The sequence below is a fragment of the Columba livia genome, chromosome 10, assembly GCF_036013475.1.
Source record: "Columba livia isolate bColLiv1 breed racing homer chromosome 10, bColLiv1.pat.W.v2, whole genome shotgun sequence".
In the NCBI taxonomy this organism is placed as follows: Eukaryota; Metazoa; Chordata; class Aves; order Columbiformes; family Columbidae; genus Columba; species Columba livia.
The window spans coordinates 9,183,559-9,195,648 of record NC_088611.1 but is presented as its reverse complement, the minus strand read 5'-3'; the positions used below and the strand labels follow the sequence as shown (position 1 = coordinate 9,195,648).

The 12,090-nt window shown below is 37.2% G+C and overlaps 1 long non-coding RNA gene across 9 annotated transcripts in view; it reads right to left on the bottom strand.

The window, feature by feature from the left end:
- Positions 1–11,745, bottom strand: part of LOC110356443 (uncharacterized) — a 71,779-nt gene extending 60,034 nt beyond the window's left edge. For 5 of the 9 annotated variants that reach the window (XR_010475073.1, XR_010475071.1, XR_010475070.1 and 2 more), the window contains exons 1-5: positions 10,373–11,744; positions 5,879–5,952; positions 2,851–3,036; positions 2,136–2,443; positions 1,126–1,226 (exon numbers count right to left, since the gene is read on the bottom strand). This is a non-coding gene — a long non-coding RNA (uncharacterized LOC110356443). Of the gene's footprint in view, positions 1–1,125; positions 1,227–2,135; positions 2,444–2,850; positions 3,037–5,878; positions 5,953–10,372 lie in introns of all 9 variants that reach the window. The other 4 variants (XR_010475074.1, XR_010475068.1, XR_010475067.1 and 1 more) reach the window with 4 other exon arrangements.
- Positions 11,746–12,090: the final 345 nt, after the last annotated feature.

The window sequence follows — 12,090 nt, the reverse complement described above, 5'->3', positions numbered from 1 at the left end:
ACCTCACTAGTAAATGTTGACATTGCCATTTTCCTCAAGGCAGTTCTGGTATCTTAGAGGTGACTGCTTGTCTTTTGTGGTTGAGATTTGCAAATGAACTGCTTCAAACACCTACACTACATTTGCGACTGAGTTCAGAAAAGTGCTCTAGGACTCTGAAGAATAAAATCATAGGAGAAAATTAATTAAAAGATGCATTTCTAATGAAAATTATAATAACTGTTAAGATTTATATATTTTAACAACTAAGTTGCAGAAAGGAAAGTGTGTTGCCATTCTCGATCATAACAGAAATCCACCAATTCACCCTCATATCTCTTATGGCCATGAAAATTATAAAATGCTACCTCTGTATTTCAATAGCAAAAAAAGCATTTTGCACTGCACAGTGAAGTATGAAAAATATTTACTTCTTGATTTGTGCATACACAGTAAGTAGCTACATGTTTGCAATAGTTCATTTGCCTTAACATGTCTGCAATGTGAAACTTGTGAATTATGCATATCACTGGTGCCAGCAGTCTTAAAAAGTGATTAAAATTCTGAAGTTTATGTCTCTAGAAACACGTCTGTCTCTAGAAGACCTGCAGAAGAGGCTTAAATCTGAAGATTATTTCAGATCTACTGGATTAAATTATTCTGGACCAAATTCAGTGATGGCATAAACAATGCAAATCTTTTTTTGAAGGCAATGGACCTGCTTATCCTACAGCTCGACTTACTTCTCTATGCTTAAGATGCTTGAAGAGGAATTCACATTTGCACAAACACTGATGATCCTTGTAATTTTAGTGCCTTACTTTCATGAATCTGAACACATGACAGACATCTTGATACCTAATTGGAATAGTTTACTGTTTTGCATAATGACCAAAACACAATTGCCTCCACCTCTCCCATCCCTCCCAAGGAACTTGTGTCTATTTAAGACAGGGTTAAAAACTTCGGTACTTCCCATGGATATCTTATACATTAGACACAATCCTCCTAATGATTTTCGTCAGTCTACCTTGTTGGCATTCTAGAATATAAATATAAAAGTAGTTTTAATTTTTTGCCTCCTACCTGGAGGTATAAAAAGAAGTACTTATAATATTTAAAGAGTAAAGATAATTGAATACATACCAACTCCATTTTGTGCTAAGAAGGATGACAGCATTCCATAAGTCTCAGTCCATTTTGTCCATACAGAAGTTACAGTGTGTACTCCATGAGTGCTTATTTATCTGGAAGTAAAAAAGGTCAGACTTTTCAGAGGATCTGTCCAGACAAACACATTATGTTTTAAGCACTTGTAAGACTTACTTTGTGAAACAGAATAATTTCTTAGAAACGTGACAGAATAAGTTGTCTAATTGTGCACCTATCACATACACCATGTGAAAGGATAGAAATTCCTGTATCATCCTGAGTTCGTATCAAGTGAGTTTTCCTTATGTTACCTTTTTATTATCTTATTTTACTCATGCAGGCTGGGCCAAAAGGACCAAAAAGGAGGGCAGTAGAAAGTGGGAGAAGGTGGCTTAATTCTTGGTCCACCGAATTTTCAGGCAGATTTATCTCTGAGCCTTTCTCTTTCCATTGCAATGGATGTGTGAATGATTTACTCAGCTTTTTTGTTCAGGTAGGAACAGTAAGGCGAAGTCCATGTCCATCTGTTTTGTGGCAAATGAAGCATAACTCCATACAATCAAGTCTTTGATATTTTGAATCCAAGAAGAGTGGAGCAGAAGGTGGTACCAGCGTCCAGAGAGGCAGTGCCAAGGCTGGAGCCTCAGCATTTCTGACATACAGATACACCACCAGCACAGCAGACACTTGCAATTGTCTCACACTGAGGACATGCCCAGGGAAGTTCAGAGCTATACCGACTACCTCATGCTCTCAACAGCTTAATAACAATCCCTAGTTCTTGATTCATGCTGCACACCTCCTGTCCTTATTAGTGGCTAAGATGTTTCCTGGAAAAACCTATCTTCAGTGTTCAGAACAGGACTCTCCTGTCTGGAAACCTACTTTTTGGGTAGAGTCCACAGAGGTGGCAAAAGCTGCTTTAAAACACCTCTCTGATGTCTCATCTGGAGATGCACTGGGTCTTTTCTGGTTGATTTGGCAACAGCAAAGAGAGAACCAACCTGAAATTACACCAGCAGGAACAAAATTCTCCAGGGACTATTCTGCTGACAGATCTGTTTTGAAATACTGCAAATTCTGGCTGTGTCCCATCACTCTCCAAAAGCTAAAAAGAACAGATGTCCTGAAGTGGCTAAGCAGCACGATGACTCCTCTATACCGCAGGATCACCAGATGTCCTCTGCAGGCAGCTTAAAGATCACTTCTCAATGCTGGGCCAGAGGAAAGAGCTGAGGATCTGGCATGGCTTTAGAAATAATTTTCCTCATAAGTGTATCCTGTGGTTTTTCTTTTCTCCAAAAACAGAATCCTGTTTGAAAATAAAGCCTTTAAAGTATACAGGCAGAGATGAGTGTGCAGCCTCCCTTTATTTCAACAATTTCCAGGGCTGATCCTTCTGCAAAGCCAACAAATTTGGTCCATAAACTGGAAAGATCCAGTTTTCTCTTTGCTGTCTGACCCAAATGTCATTAATTCTAGCTAAAAGTGCAAAGACCTTGGAGGAAGGAAGACAACAATACCTCTAAGCAACACAGTCCTGGAAAAAGAAAAGAGGGTGGGGAACCAGCTTCAAAGGGATTACAACACAAAGTGAAAAAAGAGTTGAGACAAAGAAGCTGTAAGACATTATCCTTGTGAGACAGTGAGAAATGGAGGAGAAACTTAGCTCATTCTCAACAGATGTTACTCCAAAAGCCCTGAGAAACCTTGCCATACCTGGATTCCTGGGTCTGGACCTTTCTGTCAGGTAGGCGGCAGCTGCCCCGCTCCCGCTGCTCTGCAGCCTGGGCTGACGCAGAGCAGCACACACCATGAGGAAATCAACCCTCAAGTTTTCTTTCCAAACACTGTCCTGTCACGTCCGTCCATCTTTCCCACATGTCAAACATTATGTGTAAAGTACTGAAAGAAAGCAACTTGTGAAAATAATGAAATCCATGAAACTGTGACTGATAACACAAAAATGCAGCATTAGCTCTGACTGTCCACAATTAAATTTTCAAAGGCTTGACTGCTGACTGAAAATATTATCCACTCATCTTCTCCCAGTTTTGTTTGGAGTGGATTTGACAATTAGCGGTGATATGCCTTTGTCAAGATAAGCCTTTTGTTAAGTATTTAACAGGCGCTCTAGGTATTGTGGCAAAGTCCTAATGTTTTATACAGTTTATCTGAAGTAGAAACCTACATTTTATCATATGATGCTATAAACTGAGATGAGAAAACAATTTACTCTAGATTTTTCTTTTGTTTTCCTGATTCAAGAAAACAGTGAATGTACACACATTATAAAGTGAATCTAAACAGAGAAAAAGGCTTAAAAATTCAGATTAATGCTAGAAAAAAGTTATAAATATACATATTTAAATACATGTGTGTATACACACCAGTAGGGGTTTTTTTAATTGTTTACAAATCCTACAACATTTACACATTACTACATAGAAGATTCATATACCTATATTACAACAAAGTTCAAAGACACACAGGACAGCATCTCACGCTGACCATGGAAGTAGGAAGAAGCTGGAGGCTGGTCCTTCTGCAAAGCCCACCATACCACAGCATTTTAAAAGTATACTACCCAAACAAACTCAACATAGATTTATAACTTTGGAGTGGAAATCTGCTTAGGGTAGAGATGAGCATGGCCAGCATGTCAACTCATTTGGTTCCTTCTGGAGCTTCAAGTGCTTCGGCAGTACCATGTGACATGGCTTTCACGCCGATATTTTTTTGCAATGTCAGTTTCCCCAGAAACGTTAAAATATGGCTACTCTCTGGAGCACAACCACCTCCAAAGTAAAAAAAAATAAATCCAATGGGAGCTCCACCTCTGCCTTATACGTGGTACAGTAAATGAGTGGCTGTTCTTGTCAAAAGGGGAACACAAGTAGCCCTGAAATCTTTATAGTGAATCAGTTTCTCAATAAATTAGTTTTAAAACCTGTAATTACAGGCTCATTTAACATTCAGTTAAAGCAAAAGGTACTTGTAAACATAGTTCTGATGCACAAGATCATCACAGGAACTGTATGACTGCTAATGATTATTTTAAAGACAGCAGACCTGTTCTTGGCGTAATAACAGGGCACCATGTATAAATAACCCATAACTTAATTTCTGCAAAATATACTAAGAAGGCCAAAGTAGTATTTTTTCCTCTCTGTGAATTGAGTTTGGATAGGCATCTAAATGAAATAAAACCTTCCCAGCAGTCAAAGACACTCTTTTCTTTTATTTTACTTGATCCACCCAGGAAGAAATATGGAAAAAGAAAAATCTTTAAGCAGTTGTCACTTTGAAATTTTCCAATGTTTTAATTAAGTTACAGAGTCTGGCAAAATTTGTCAAAATTTCCCTTTGAAACTAAAGGCAAGTTTAACCTTCAAGGCAATTTCCCTAGTTTTCTTAATACAGCTCTAACCCAAAGTTGTGTCAAGTAGAGAGGTAAGATTGGGTGTGTTTCACATCCTTTTGAAGTTGGTGGAAAGACTCTTACGGTCTTCAGTGGGCTTTGACTCAAACTCGTCATTCTAAAATCAAGCTCATTTATAACTGTCCCTTTCCCTCCACTAACTGCTCCATACTCCATAAGTAACTTCTTGTTTGTTTGTTTTTAATCAGAAGAGACAAAGGGAAGTATTACACTCCTTTCATTTATATTCATGATTAGTTCAGGAAAAACACCTTTTCACCACCTTTTGGGTAAGACTACTTATTTTCATTAGAAGAATGAGAAAAAGGCCAGGGGCAAACAAAAGCTGAAATAAAACTGCAGAGGAGACTCACTGGCTGATGCAAAGGAAGAGGACATACATTGGGACAAAACAGACAGAATGAAAGATAACAGAAATGGCAGCACAAAGAAAAATAGGTCAAAATTCAGAATTTCATTTCCTTAGAACATTATTGAAGTCAACAGTCTTGCACTAGACTTAAATTAGCATAAAAAAGGGCAGAATCTGACTAAGATTGAGACTGGCACACTGAATTGTTAGTCTAGCCCTAAACTGTGTCTTCTGTGGAGTTTTAAGACTAAATCCCTCTTGGTTTTGACAGTCCTTATTCAGGAGAAAGAGCTGAGCCACAAGCTCAGGAACTGGTTTATTCTGCAGAATCTAGTGGGAACATTTTGTGGCTGTTATTTCTGGAGATTTGCTTTCTTAACAAAGGTTCTTTTTTAAGAATAATACTTGAACAGGTCTGATGTCCTAAGAAAAATTGCCATTAAAAAGTTGATGTTGTGTTTTTTTTTGATGCAACTTTCAAGGTGAGATCTACATTACACCATGTGAGGACAGTAGCCCAATCCAGGTTTCTAATGTGATTTGGTGATGCAAAGCTGCATATCAAGACTTTACTTCTTGGCTGCACATGCATTATTACACCCAGTGTCCTGAGTGGGGAAACAACTGTGATGGGTTTGGCATAGAGAGGTTAGAAAGCCCAAGTGACTGGAGATTCCATAGATAAACCTACATTATCTACAAAGGGAAAGCCTTTGGCATGCTAGATAATATTTGAGATTAATTAACAGTTTATTTAATAAAGTTGCAGCCAGACACCTTTAATCCAAACACTTTTGTAGAGTACATTTATATGCAGAGCTGTGGGCAATTACCGAAAGTATTATTCCATAATAAGAAAACAAAACTCATTTATGAAATAATATACATGTGTTAATACATGAAAACAAAGAATAATATACGCTTACATATAACATAAAAATAACTGTACATACCAGACTCTTTTGACAAGATCTCCTGGACACTTAAAAAGCACAATAAACATCTGTTTCATATCTGAATGCCAAATCTTAAAAAAAAAAAAAAGCAATCTCTTGTTAAAAGTTCAGCTCCTTATTTTAACTAAATTACCAGGTGTTTATAAAATAGCATTCTCTTGTGAAGCTACAGTAAACAGGAGAGATACAAAAACCAGTAATCAAGAATGCGGGCTTCAGCTGCCAAGACGTCATTGGTAAGCTTCAAACTGCTATGTTGGTATGCATTTGTGCAGTGATGTAAGTGTACTGACTATTTGAAGCAAAAGTGAATAAGTTTCAGAGAATAAGTAGAATTTCCAAGCAACTCATGTTTAAGCAAAGGAAAAACAAACAAACAAACAAAGGACAATGGAAAAGGAAACAAAGAGGAACTTGAGTTGAAGGTGTCTTATGATCTTTACTGAAACATACTAGAATAAATGCTTTGGGCTGTAAAATAACACTGGCACAGAATGGATTAAATTAATTCTGAACATCTTTTCTGATCGTTTAATTACATATGAGCAGTGTCAGTGATTATGTCTCTTTTTTTATTTTTGGCAGAAAAAAACAAAACCTAACATGACATTGCTACATAAAATGGAAAACCTTTTCTAGCTTGTATATAAGAACATACACAAATATCAAATTAGTCAGTGGTCTTCATAAATTAGCAATGAAAAAAATATAGAAATATGATAAAGAAAGTTAAGAAAATACACGTTGTTAGGAACAATAAGAAGGTTTTTCAGGACTATACTTCTCTGCTGCAATTCCTTAAAACAGTATGAACACATTACTGATGTGCTTAAGTCAACAGTATTATTCATAACACAGATAAGACAGCAATAATATATACTGTATATAGACATATGCAAACACACACACGCTTTCCACTGTTTAGTATCTGAAGAGAAAAAAGACAATACATTCGTATGAGACAATGATGATAAACCCCCTTGCAACACATTGCCCAGGAAGTCACTGTTAAAATATTTTAATTAGAGATGAATATTTTTATATCAAGGAGCCCGTACACTATAAATCCAAAGGTTGCTAGAGAACAGTAGAAACATGCAATGTTGCCAAAAGCTGAAGAGAGGAAGCAGAATGATCACAGTAATTACAGGTCAGTTAGTCTGGCATCAGTCCCAAGCAGAGTCATGGAAAAGCTGATAAGGGATTCAATTAGTATAAAATTGAAGGATGACAGTATAATTGGTGCTAGTCAAGACAGTTTTATGAAAAAATAAGCCTTTTCAAACAATTTGATGAAGGTAACTACACAGACGTAAGACTTGTAGAAGACTTAATACCTCGCTATAGCCTGACTAAAGCATTGGCTCCAAGTTAAATAGTTAATGGGAAGAGTGGAGGGTAAGGGTAACACCTGCCTGTGGGAACACATGCCAGTTTCCCGCCTGATGTTGCTCTTGCTGTGTGGGGTCAGGCTATCCATTGTCAGGTGGAGCAAGCAGGAAAGGAGATGAGAAACAGTCTGTCACCAGAGGACAATGGCAAGAAAAAAGCAAGAATCAGGAATGAAATCCTGAAGGCAATGCCAAAGCCCCACTAAATTCAAGAAGGATAGTTTCTCATATAAGGTTTATAAAGAAACGAAAACCTAGGAAACTTCTGCAGAGTTAGTCTTCAAGTAGAATATGTGTTATGAGACATGTACTTAAAATCTGGATGCAGATCAGAGTGTCCCGAAATCTGAAGTTCAGTCCACAGTAACGGACAGGTTCAACTCCATTACAGAAATACCATTTGAGGGATTTGTGGCAAAATATATAGACCGATTCCTTAAAGTTACAACAGGAGATCTGAATCATAGTGCATTCCAAGTCCTACTGAACAATTAAGTCTAGCCCCAACAGATTTGTGTATGTACATCATGACACAGATGCTTTCATGTCTCAAGACTCTTGAGAACACTCTATGTCTTGTCTGCTTTGTTTCTTAATGATTTGCAAACTTTTGAAACTTGGCTGTGTAGCTGCTTTGCTTGTGGGTTCAAGAAAAGAAGAATCCACAAACCTTTGATCCACATGCTACAAATGTACTAGGAAAAAAGGAAAAGAACAGAAAACACAGTGCTGTCAACAGGAAGATATAGTGATTGGTTTGTATGAATAAAGAAAATTAGTTCCAAGATACATGATATGGGATTTTTTAAATTTTCTTACTGGAAAATATATTTCTTTGTTAGAAAAAAATTTTATGTAAAGTATTTTAGAGAACATTTTATATCAGATTAAATCACAAATATACTTTTTCTGGTCTCACCACAAAACACATAAATGATGTTGAATTTCATGGTTATCTGCAGGAAAGAATTTTTTTTAAAAAGCAATTAATGTTTTCATTAGCCATAGATTTATTAATCTAAATGATATTAGATCTCTTAACAACTACATTTTAAATTATCGTATTTCAGAAGGTATGGGCTATGATTTTTGTACATCTTACTATAAGGAACTCAGCTTGCTCACATGAAAAATAGAAAAGTTGCACACAGAAGCAGCTCTATTTTAAGAGAGAAGTTTACCCAGCAGAACACGCTATTGTGCAACAGAGAGCTGCAAAACCAGCTGGCCAGCCGAAGGGTGGGAAGTGACTATCTGAGGATGGCACTTTTCCTTCACCTCATCTGGATGCCTTAGAATTTAATTCTAAATAAAACCTGGGTTTGTGGTCCAAGCTAGTTGTCTTGGCTCCCTCTGTAGACGAAGGAAAGAAACAGGCACTTCTGGATGGCAACTGATCTCATCAATACCAGCCATCTTTCTTTGGTGGAATGACACGTCTTGATCCCTGATGACTAAAGAGGGAACCTCAATGAGCAGCTCAGACTAGAACTCAAACCTTCAACCGTCAGCACCAGGTGAGATAAATTATAATGAGTTGTACAACTGATACATATATTTAAATCCAAAGTATAACTGTGTCCATTAATTTAGTCATGTGGTTCACATTTCAAAAATCCAGATAAGCACTTGAGATTTGACTAAAGCTCTATAAATATCCATTTCATATTTGAGTCAAATGTAGCTATAAACTGAAATGTGAGAACCTTATACATAAAGAGGAGTATTATGAAAATCACAAGCTGGGAGGGCAAAACGAGGTGGGTGCTTTATAGCTTTCCCTTGACTCCAGGGAGGCATGGAGTGAGCTTGCAGTTTGCATTTTGTCTACAGCCCTCTCCAAGAAAATGGGAGGATGGTTGTTCTCAGTTGTCCAGCTTTTGTGCAGGGTCTGTGCAAACTATAATTTGAAAGTAATTGTGGTAATTGCTGTAACTACAAAACTTAACACACACAAGCTTAATTTTGTTCACATAAAGCTGTGCCAGTAATGTCACCATTCATCATTTTCTGTTAAAACAGTAACAGGTGTTAATCTCCACCCAGCAATGGGTGCAAGGCGAGTGAGCAATAAGCAAAGTGCCAACAAAGAAACACCACTGTCAAAGTTTTCTGTCACAGAAAAACAATTTCTAGTAATATCTCTGTAACTGGACTCAACTGAAGAGTGAAGAATTATTTGACTTTACAGTGACAGGGATTGTTAATGAACCCAATCTTTCTCTGCCACCTTGACTAGCTTTCTGTGGGAAGATCCATTTTAGCTCTGTACAATGTAGTCTGGAGTAACAGAGACCCAGCAGCTGTAATCTTGTCAGTGCTCCCACACTTACAGAAGAGTAATTTTTTTTTTTTCCTAATTTTCTCTTTTTTGATAGACTGCTGAGCTATCACTAGGTTTTCAAACATAATGGAAAACAGGGCAGAGTAGAATTTAAATAGGACTTCAACAGCAATTTTGCTATTTTTCTACTTTTAACAGCAACCTTATCAGATTTTTAAATGCCTTGCACATCCTGTCCTTGTGGGCACATAACGAGGGTTCTGGATGCTACTTGTGAGAGACCTTTGGCACTGTATTGTTTGGTCTTCTGCTTACTGCCATACAATGCCTCCTTCCAGAGCAGGAGGACAGCCAAAATTTCCGGTGTGTTTTGATTGTGTAAACTAGTTCATTCAGCAGCGCTCAGTTTATCTACACAGCTCATTTCAAGCATGCAGCAAAGCATTTCCCATTACGTGTCCACACAATCAGACTGGTGTACTGCACTGCTAGTTCACGCCATGTAGTTGAGAAAATTCAAGAGGTAATGCCAAGTGCCTCTGCCTGGTTTTCCCTGAGTAAATGAGTGTGTTTGTGCTTCCCAGTGCCGACACTCCTGTTACCAAAGGCATGCTTCTAAGTGTGCACAGCCAAGGGACATTTTGATTCTCAGTGCAGCCCATGATCCTGACCTCATCTGTCCTATGGCAGACAATGCAAGAGCATTTGGGAAAGAACAAAGTCAGCCAGATGCTCTGCCTCTGGCTCCAGCTGAAGGGGTTACTTACAGCCCTGTCTGGAGAAGCTGTGTCAGGTGAATGCAAGCATGATACATACTTGACAGAAAGATGAGGTGAAATGGTGGAGAGTTTTGCAGGCTGGTAGAAGCCTCAAGGTATGGCAGCTGAGTCAGCTTCTGGGTAGCTTCACGCTTCTGAGAGAGAGCCTGGTCCTAGAGGACTCGGTGAATAAAAATAATAAAAATAAAAATAGCGTGAAAAGAAAGACCAGAACACAGAACAATCTTTCATAATCATCATAAGTCGATCTCAAAGTACTTTAAATGGAAGACCTGTCTTTCTCCCTTTTTCAAAAGGAGAAAATTAAGCACAAAGGATATGAATGTATGTATAAAACAATCCTCCTAATATTGATGTTGTGCTTTCTACAGCTGATCAGAATTTAGAACTTCCAACTCCATGACTCTTCTGGAATAAAAAATAAATTATTGCAAGGCATGAAATTAATGAAACATTAATATTGACATGAGATTGAAAGCTGCAAAACATTGTTACAGCCACTGAAATATTGTATTTTGAGTGTTCTTCATTACTGTGTTATGTTACAATGTTAAACAGATATAATTAGTAATATGTTATAAAAATCAAATAAGTTTAATTCAAATGATGAAACATTTCTTATTGTAACATATTTCTTATTAAAATGATATTAAACTAACAGCATAGTTTTTTCTCCATTGACATTTTTGTTTATACAAGCACGTTTCTGCAAAATACTGTGAAACACTGATCTTTTTTCATTGAAAAAGGTTCTGTTTAAACTTTGTCTTAAGTCTTGTGTGTGTTGATATTACACTGGGTGAGTTTTGTGCTGTGGAATTGCTGTCATGTCCAGTGACATCAGCATAGACCATGTCATTAATTTAAGGGTTCACCACTCAACCACATGTTTAACTTTCTGGGTTGAAGGGCTGGAGAAATTTATTCATCATGCTAACACAGGACAAACGGAGATTTAGGCTGTTGAAACATAAGTGCTGTTTGGAAAAGATGTGCTATTTACATTATACACAAAACTATCTGATATACAGACATACGAATGAATGACTATGTATGCATCTGATATAAATACACCTCATTTAAATGTTGCATGCTCTGTACGTACTTGTCAAAATGAGATCCTGTAAGACAAAATTTTGGGTAACAATTATACACAAATGCTCTAACCAAGCAGCGTGCTTTGAAGAATAGATTTTGACTTAGATGGCAAAAGGAAGATGGCTCTTAACAGAGGAGCTATCATTTAACTGAAGTTGCTGGAGGACAAACTAAGCCACATACTTGCTGTCAACTACTTTGGTGTCAAAAAACACGTGAAGTGATGCAGAAGTAGAAGGGAGAGGCACAGGTGGCTCCAGCACAGCATGTGCCTTTTTTTTTTATTTATTTATATTTAAAAGAACTCTGCACTGTAAAATCAACCCTCATCTTCCTTTAATCATAGATCTTATTTAAAATACTGGATATTCTAAAAGGAGAACAAAAAAAATAATAAAAAAAAGAGAGTTTCTTATTCTGTTTGAGATAAACATTAAATGTAAAAAATGTAAATCATAGAGATGACCTTAGTGCTGACAAACAGAAAAAACCCAGGAAATTTAAATGTGAAATCCACATTCCTTGTCAAGAAAGGAAACCCAGAAAAGAAAAGAAGAAGGGATCATTTTCCCCCCCATACTCTATTAATAGAATTGCCCACCTGTGAGATAGTGGAAGGATGCATTTAGAGTGGTAGCACATTATCATACGTGCTCA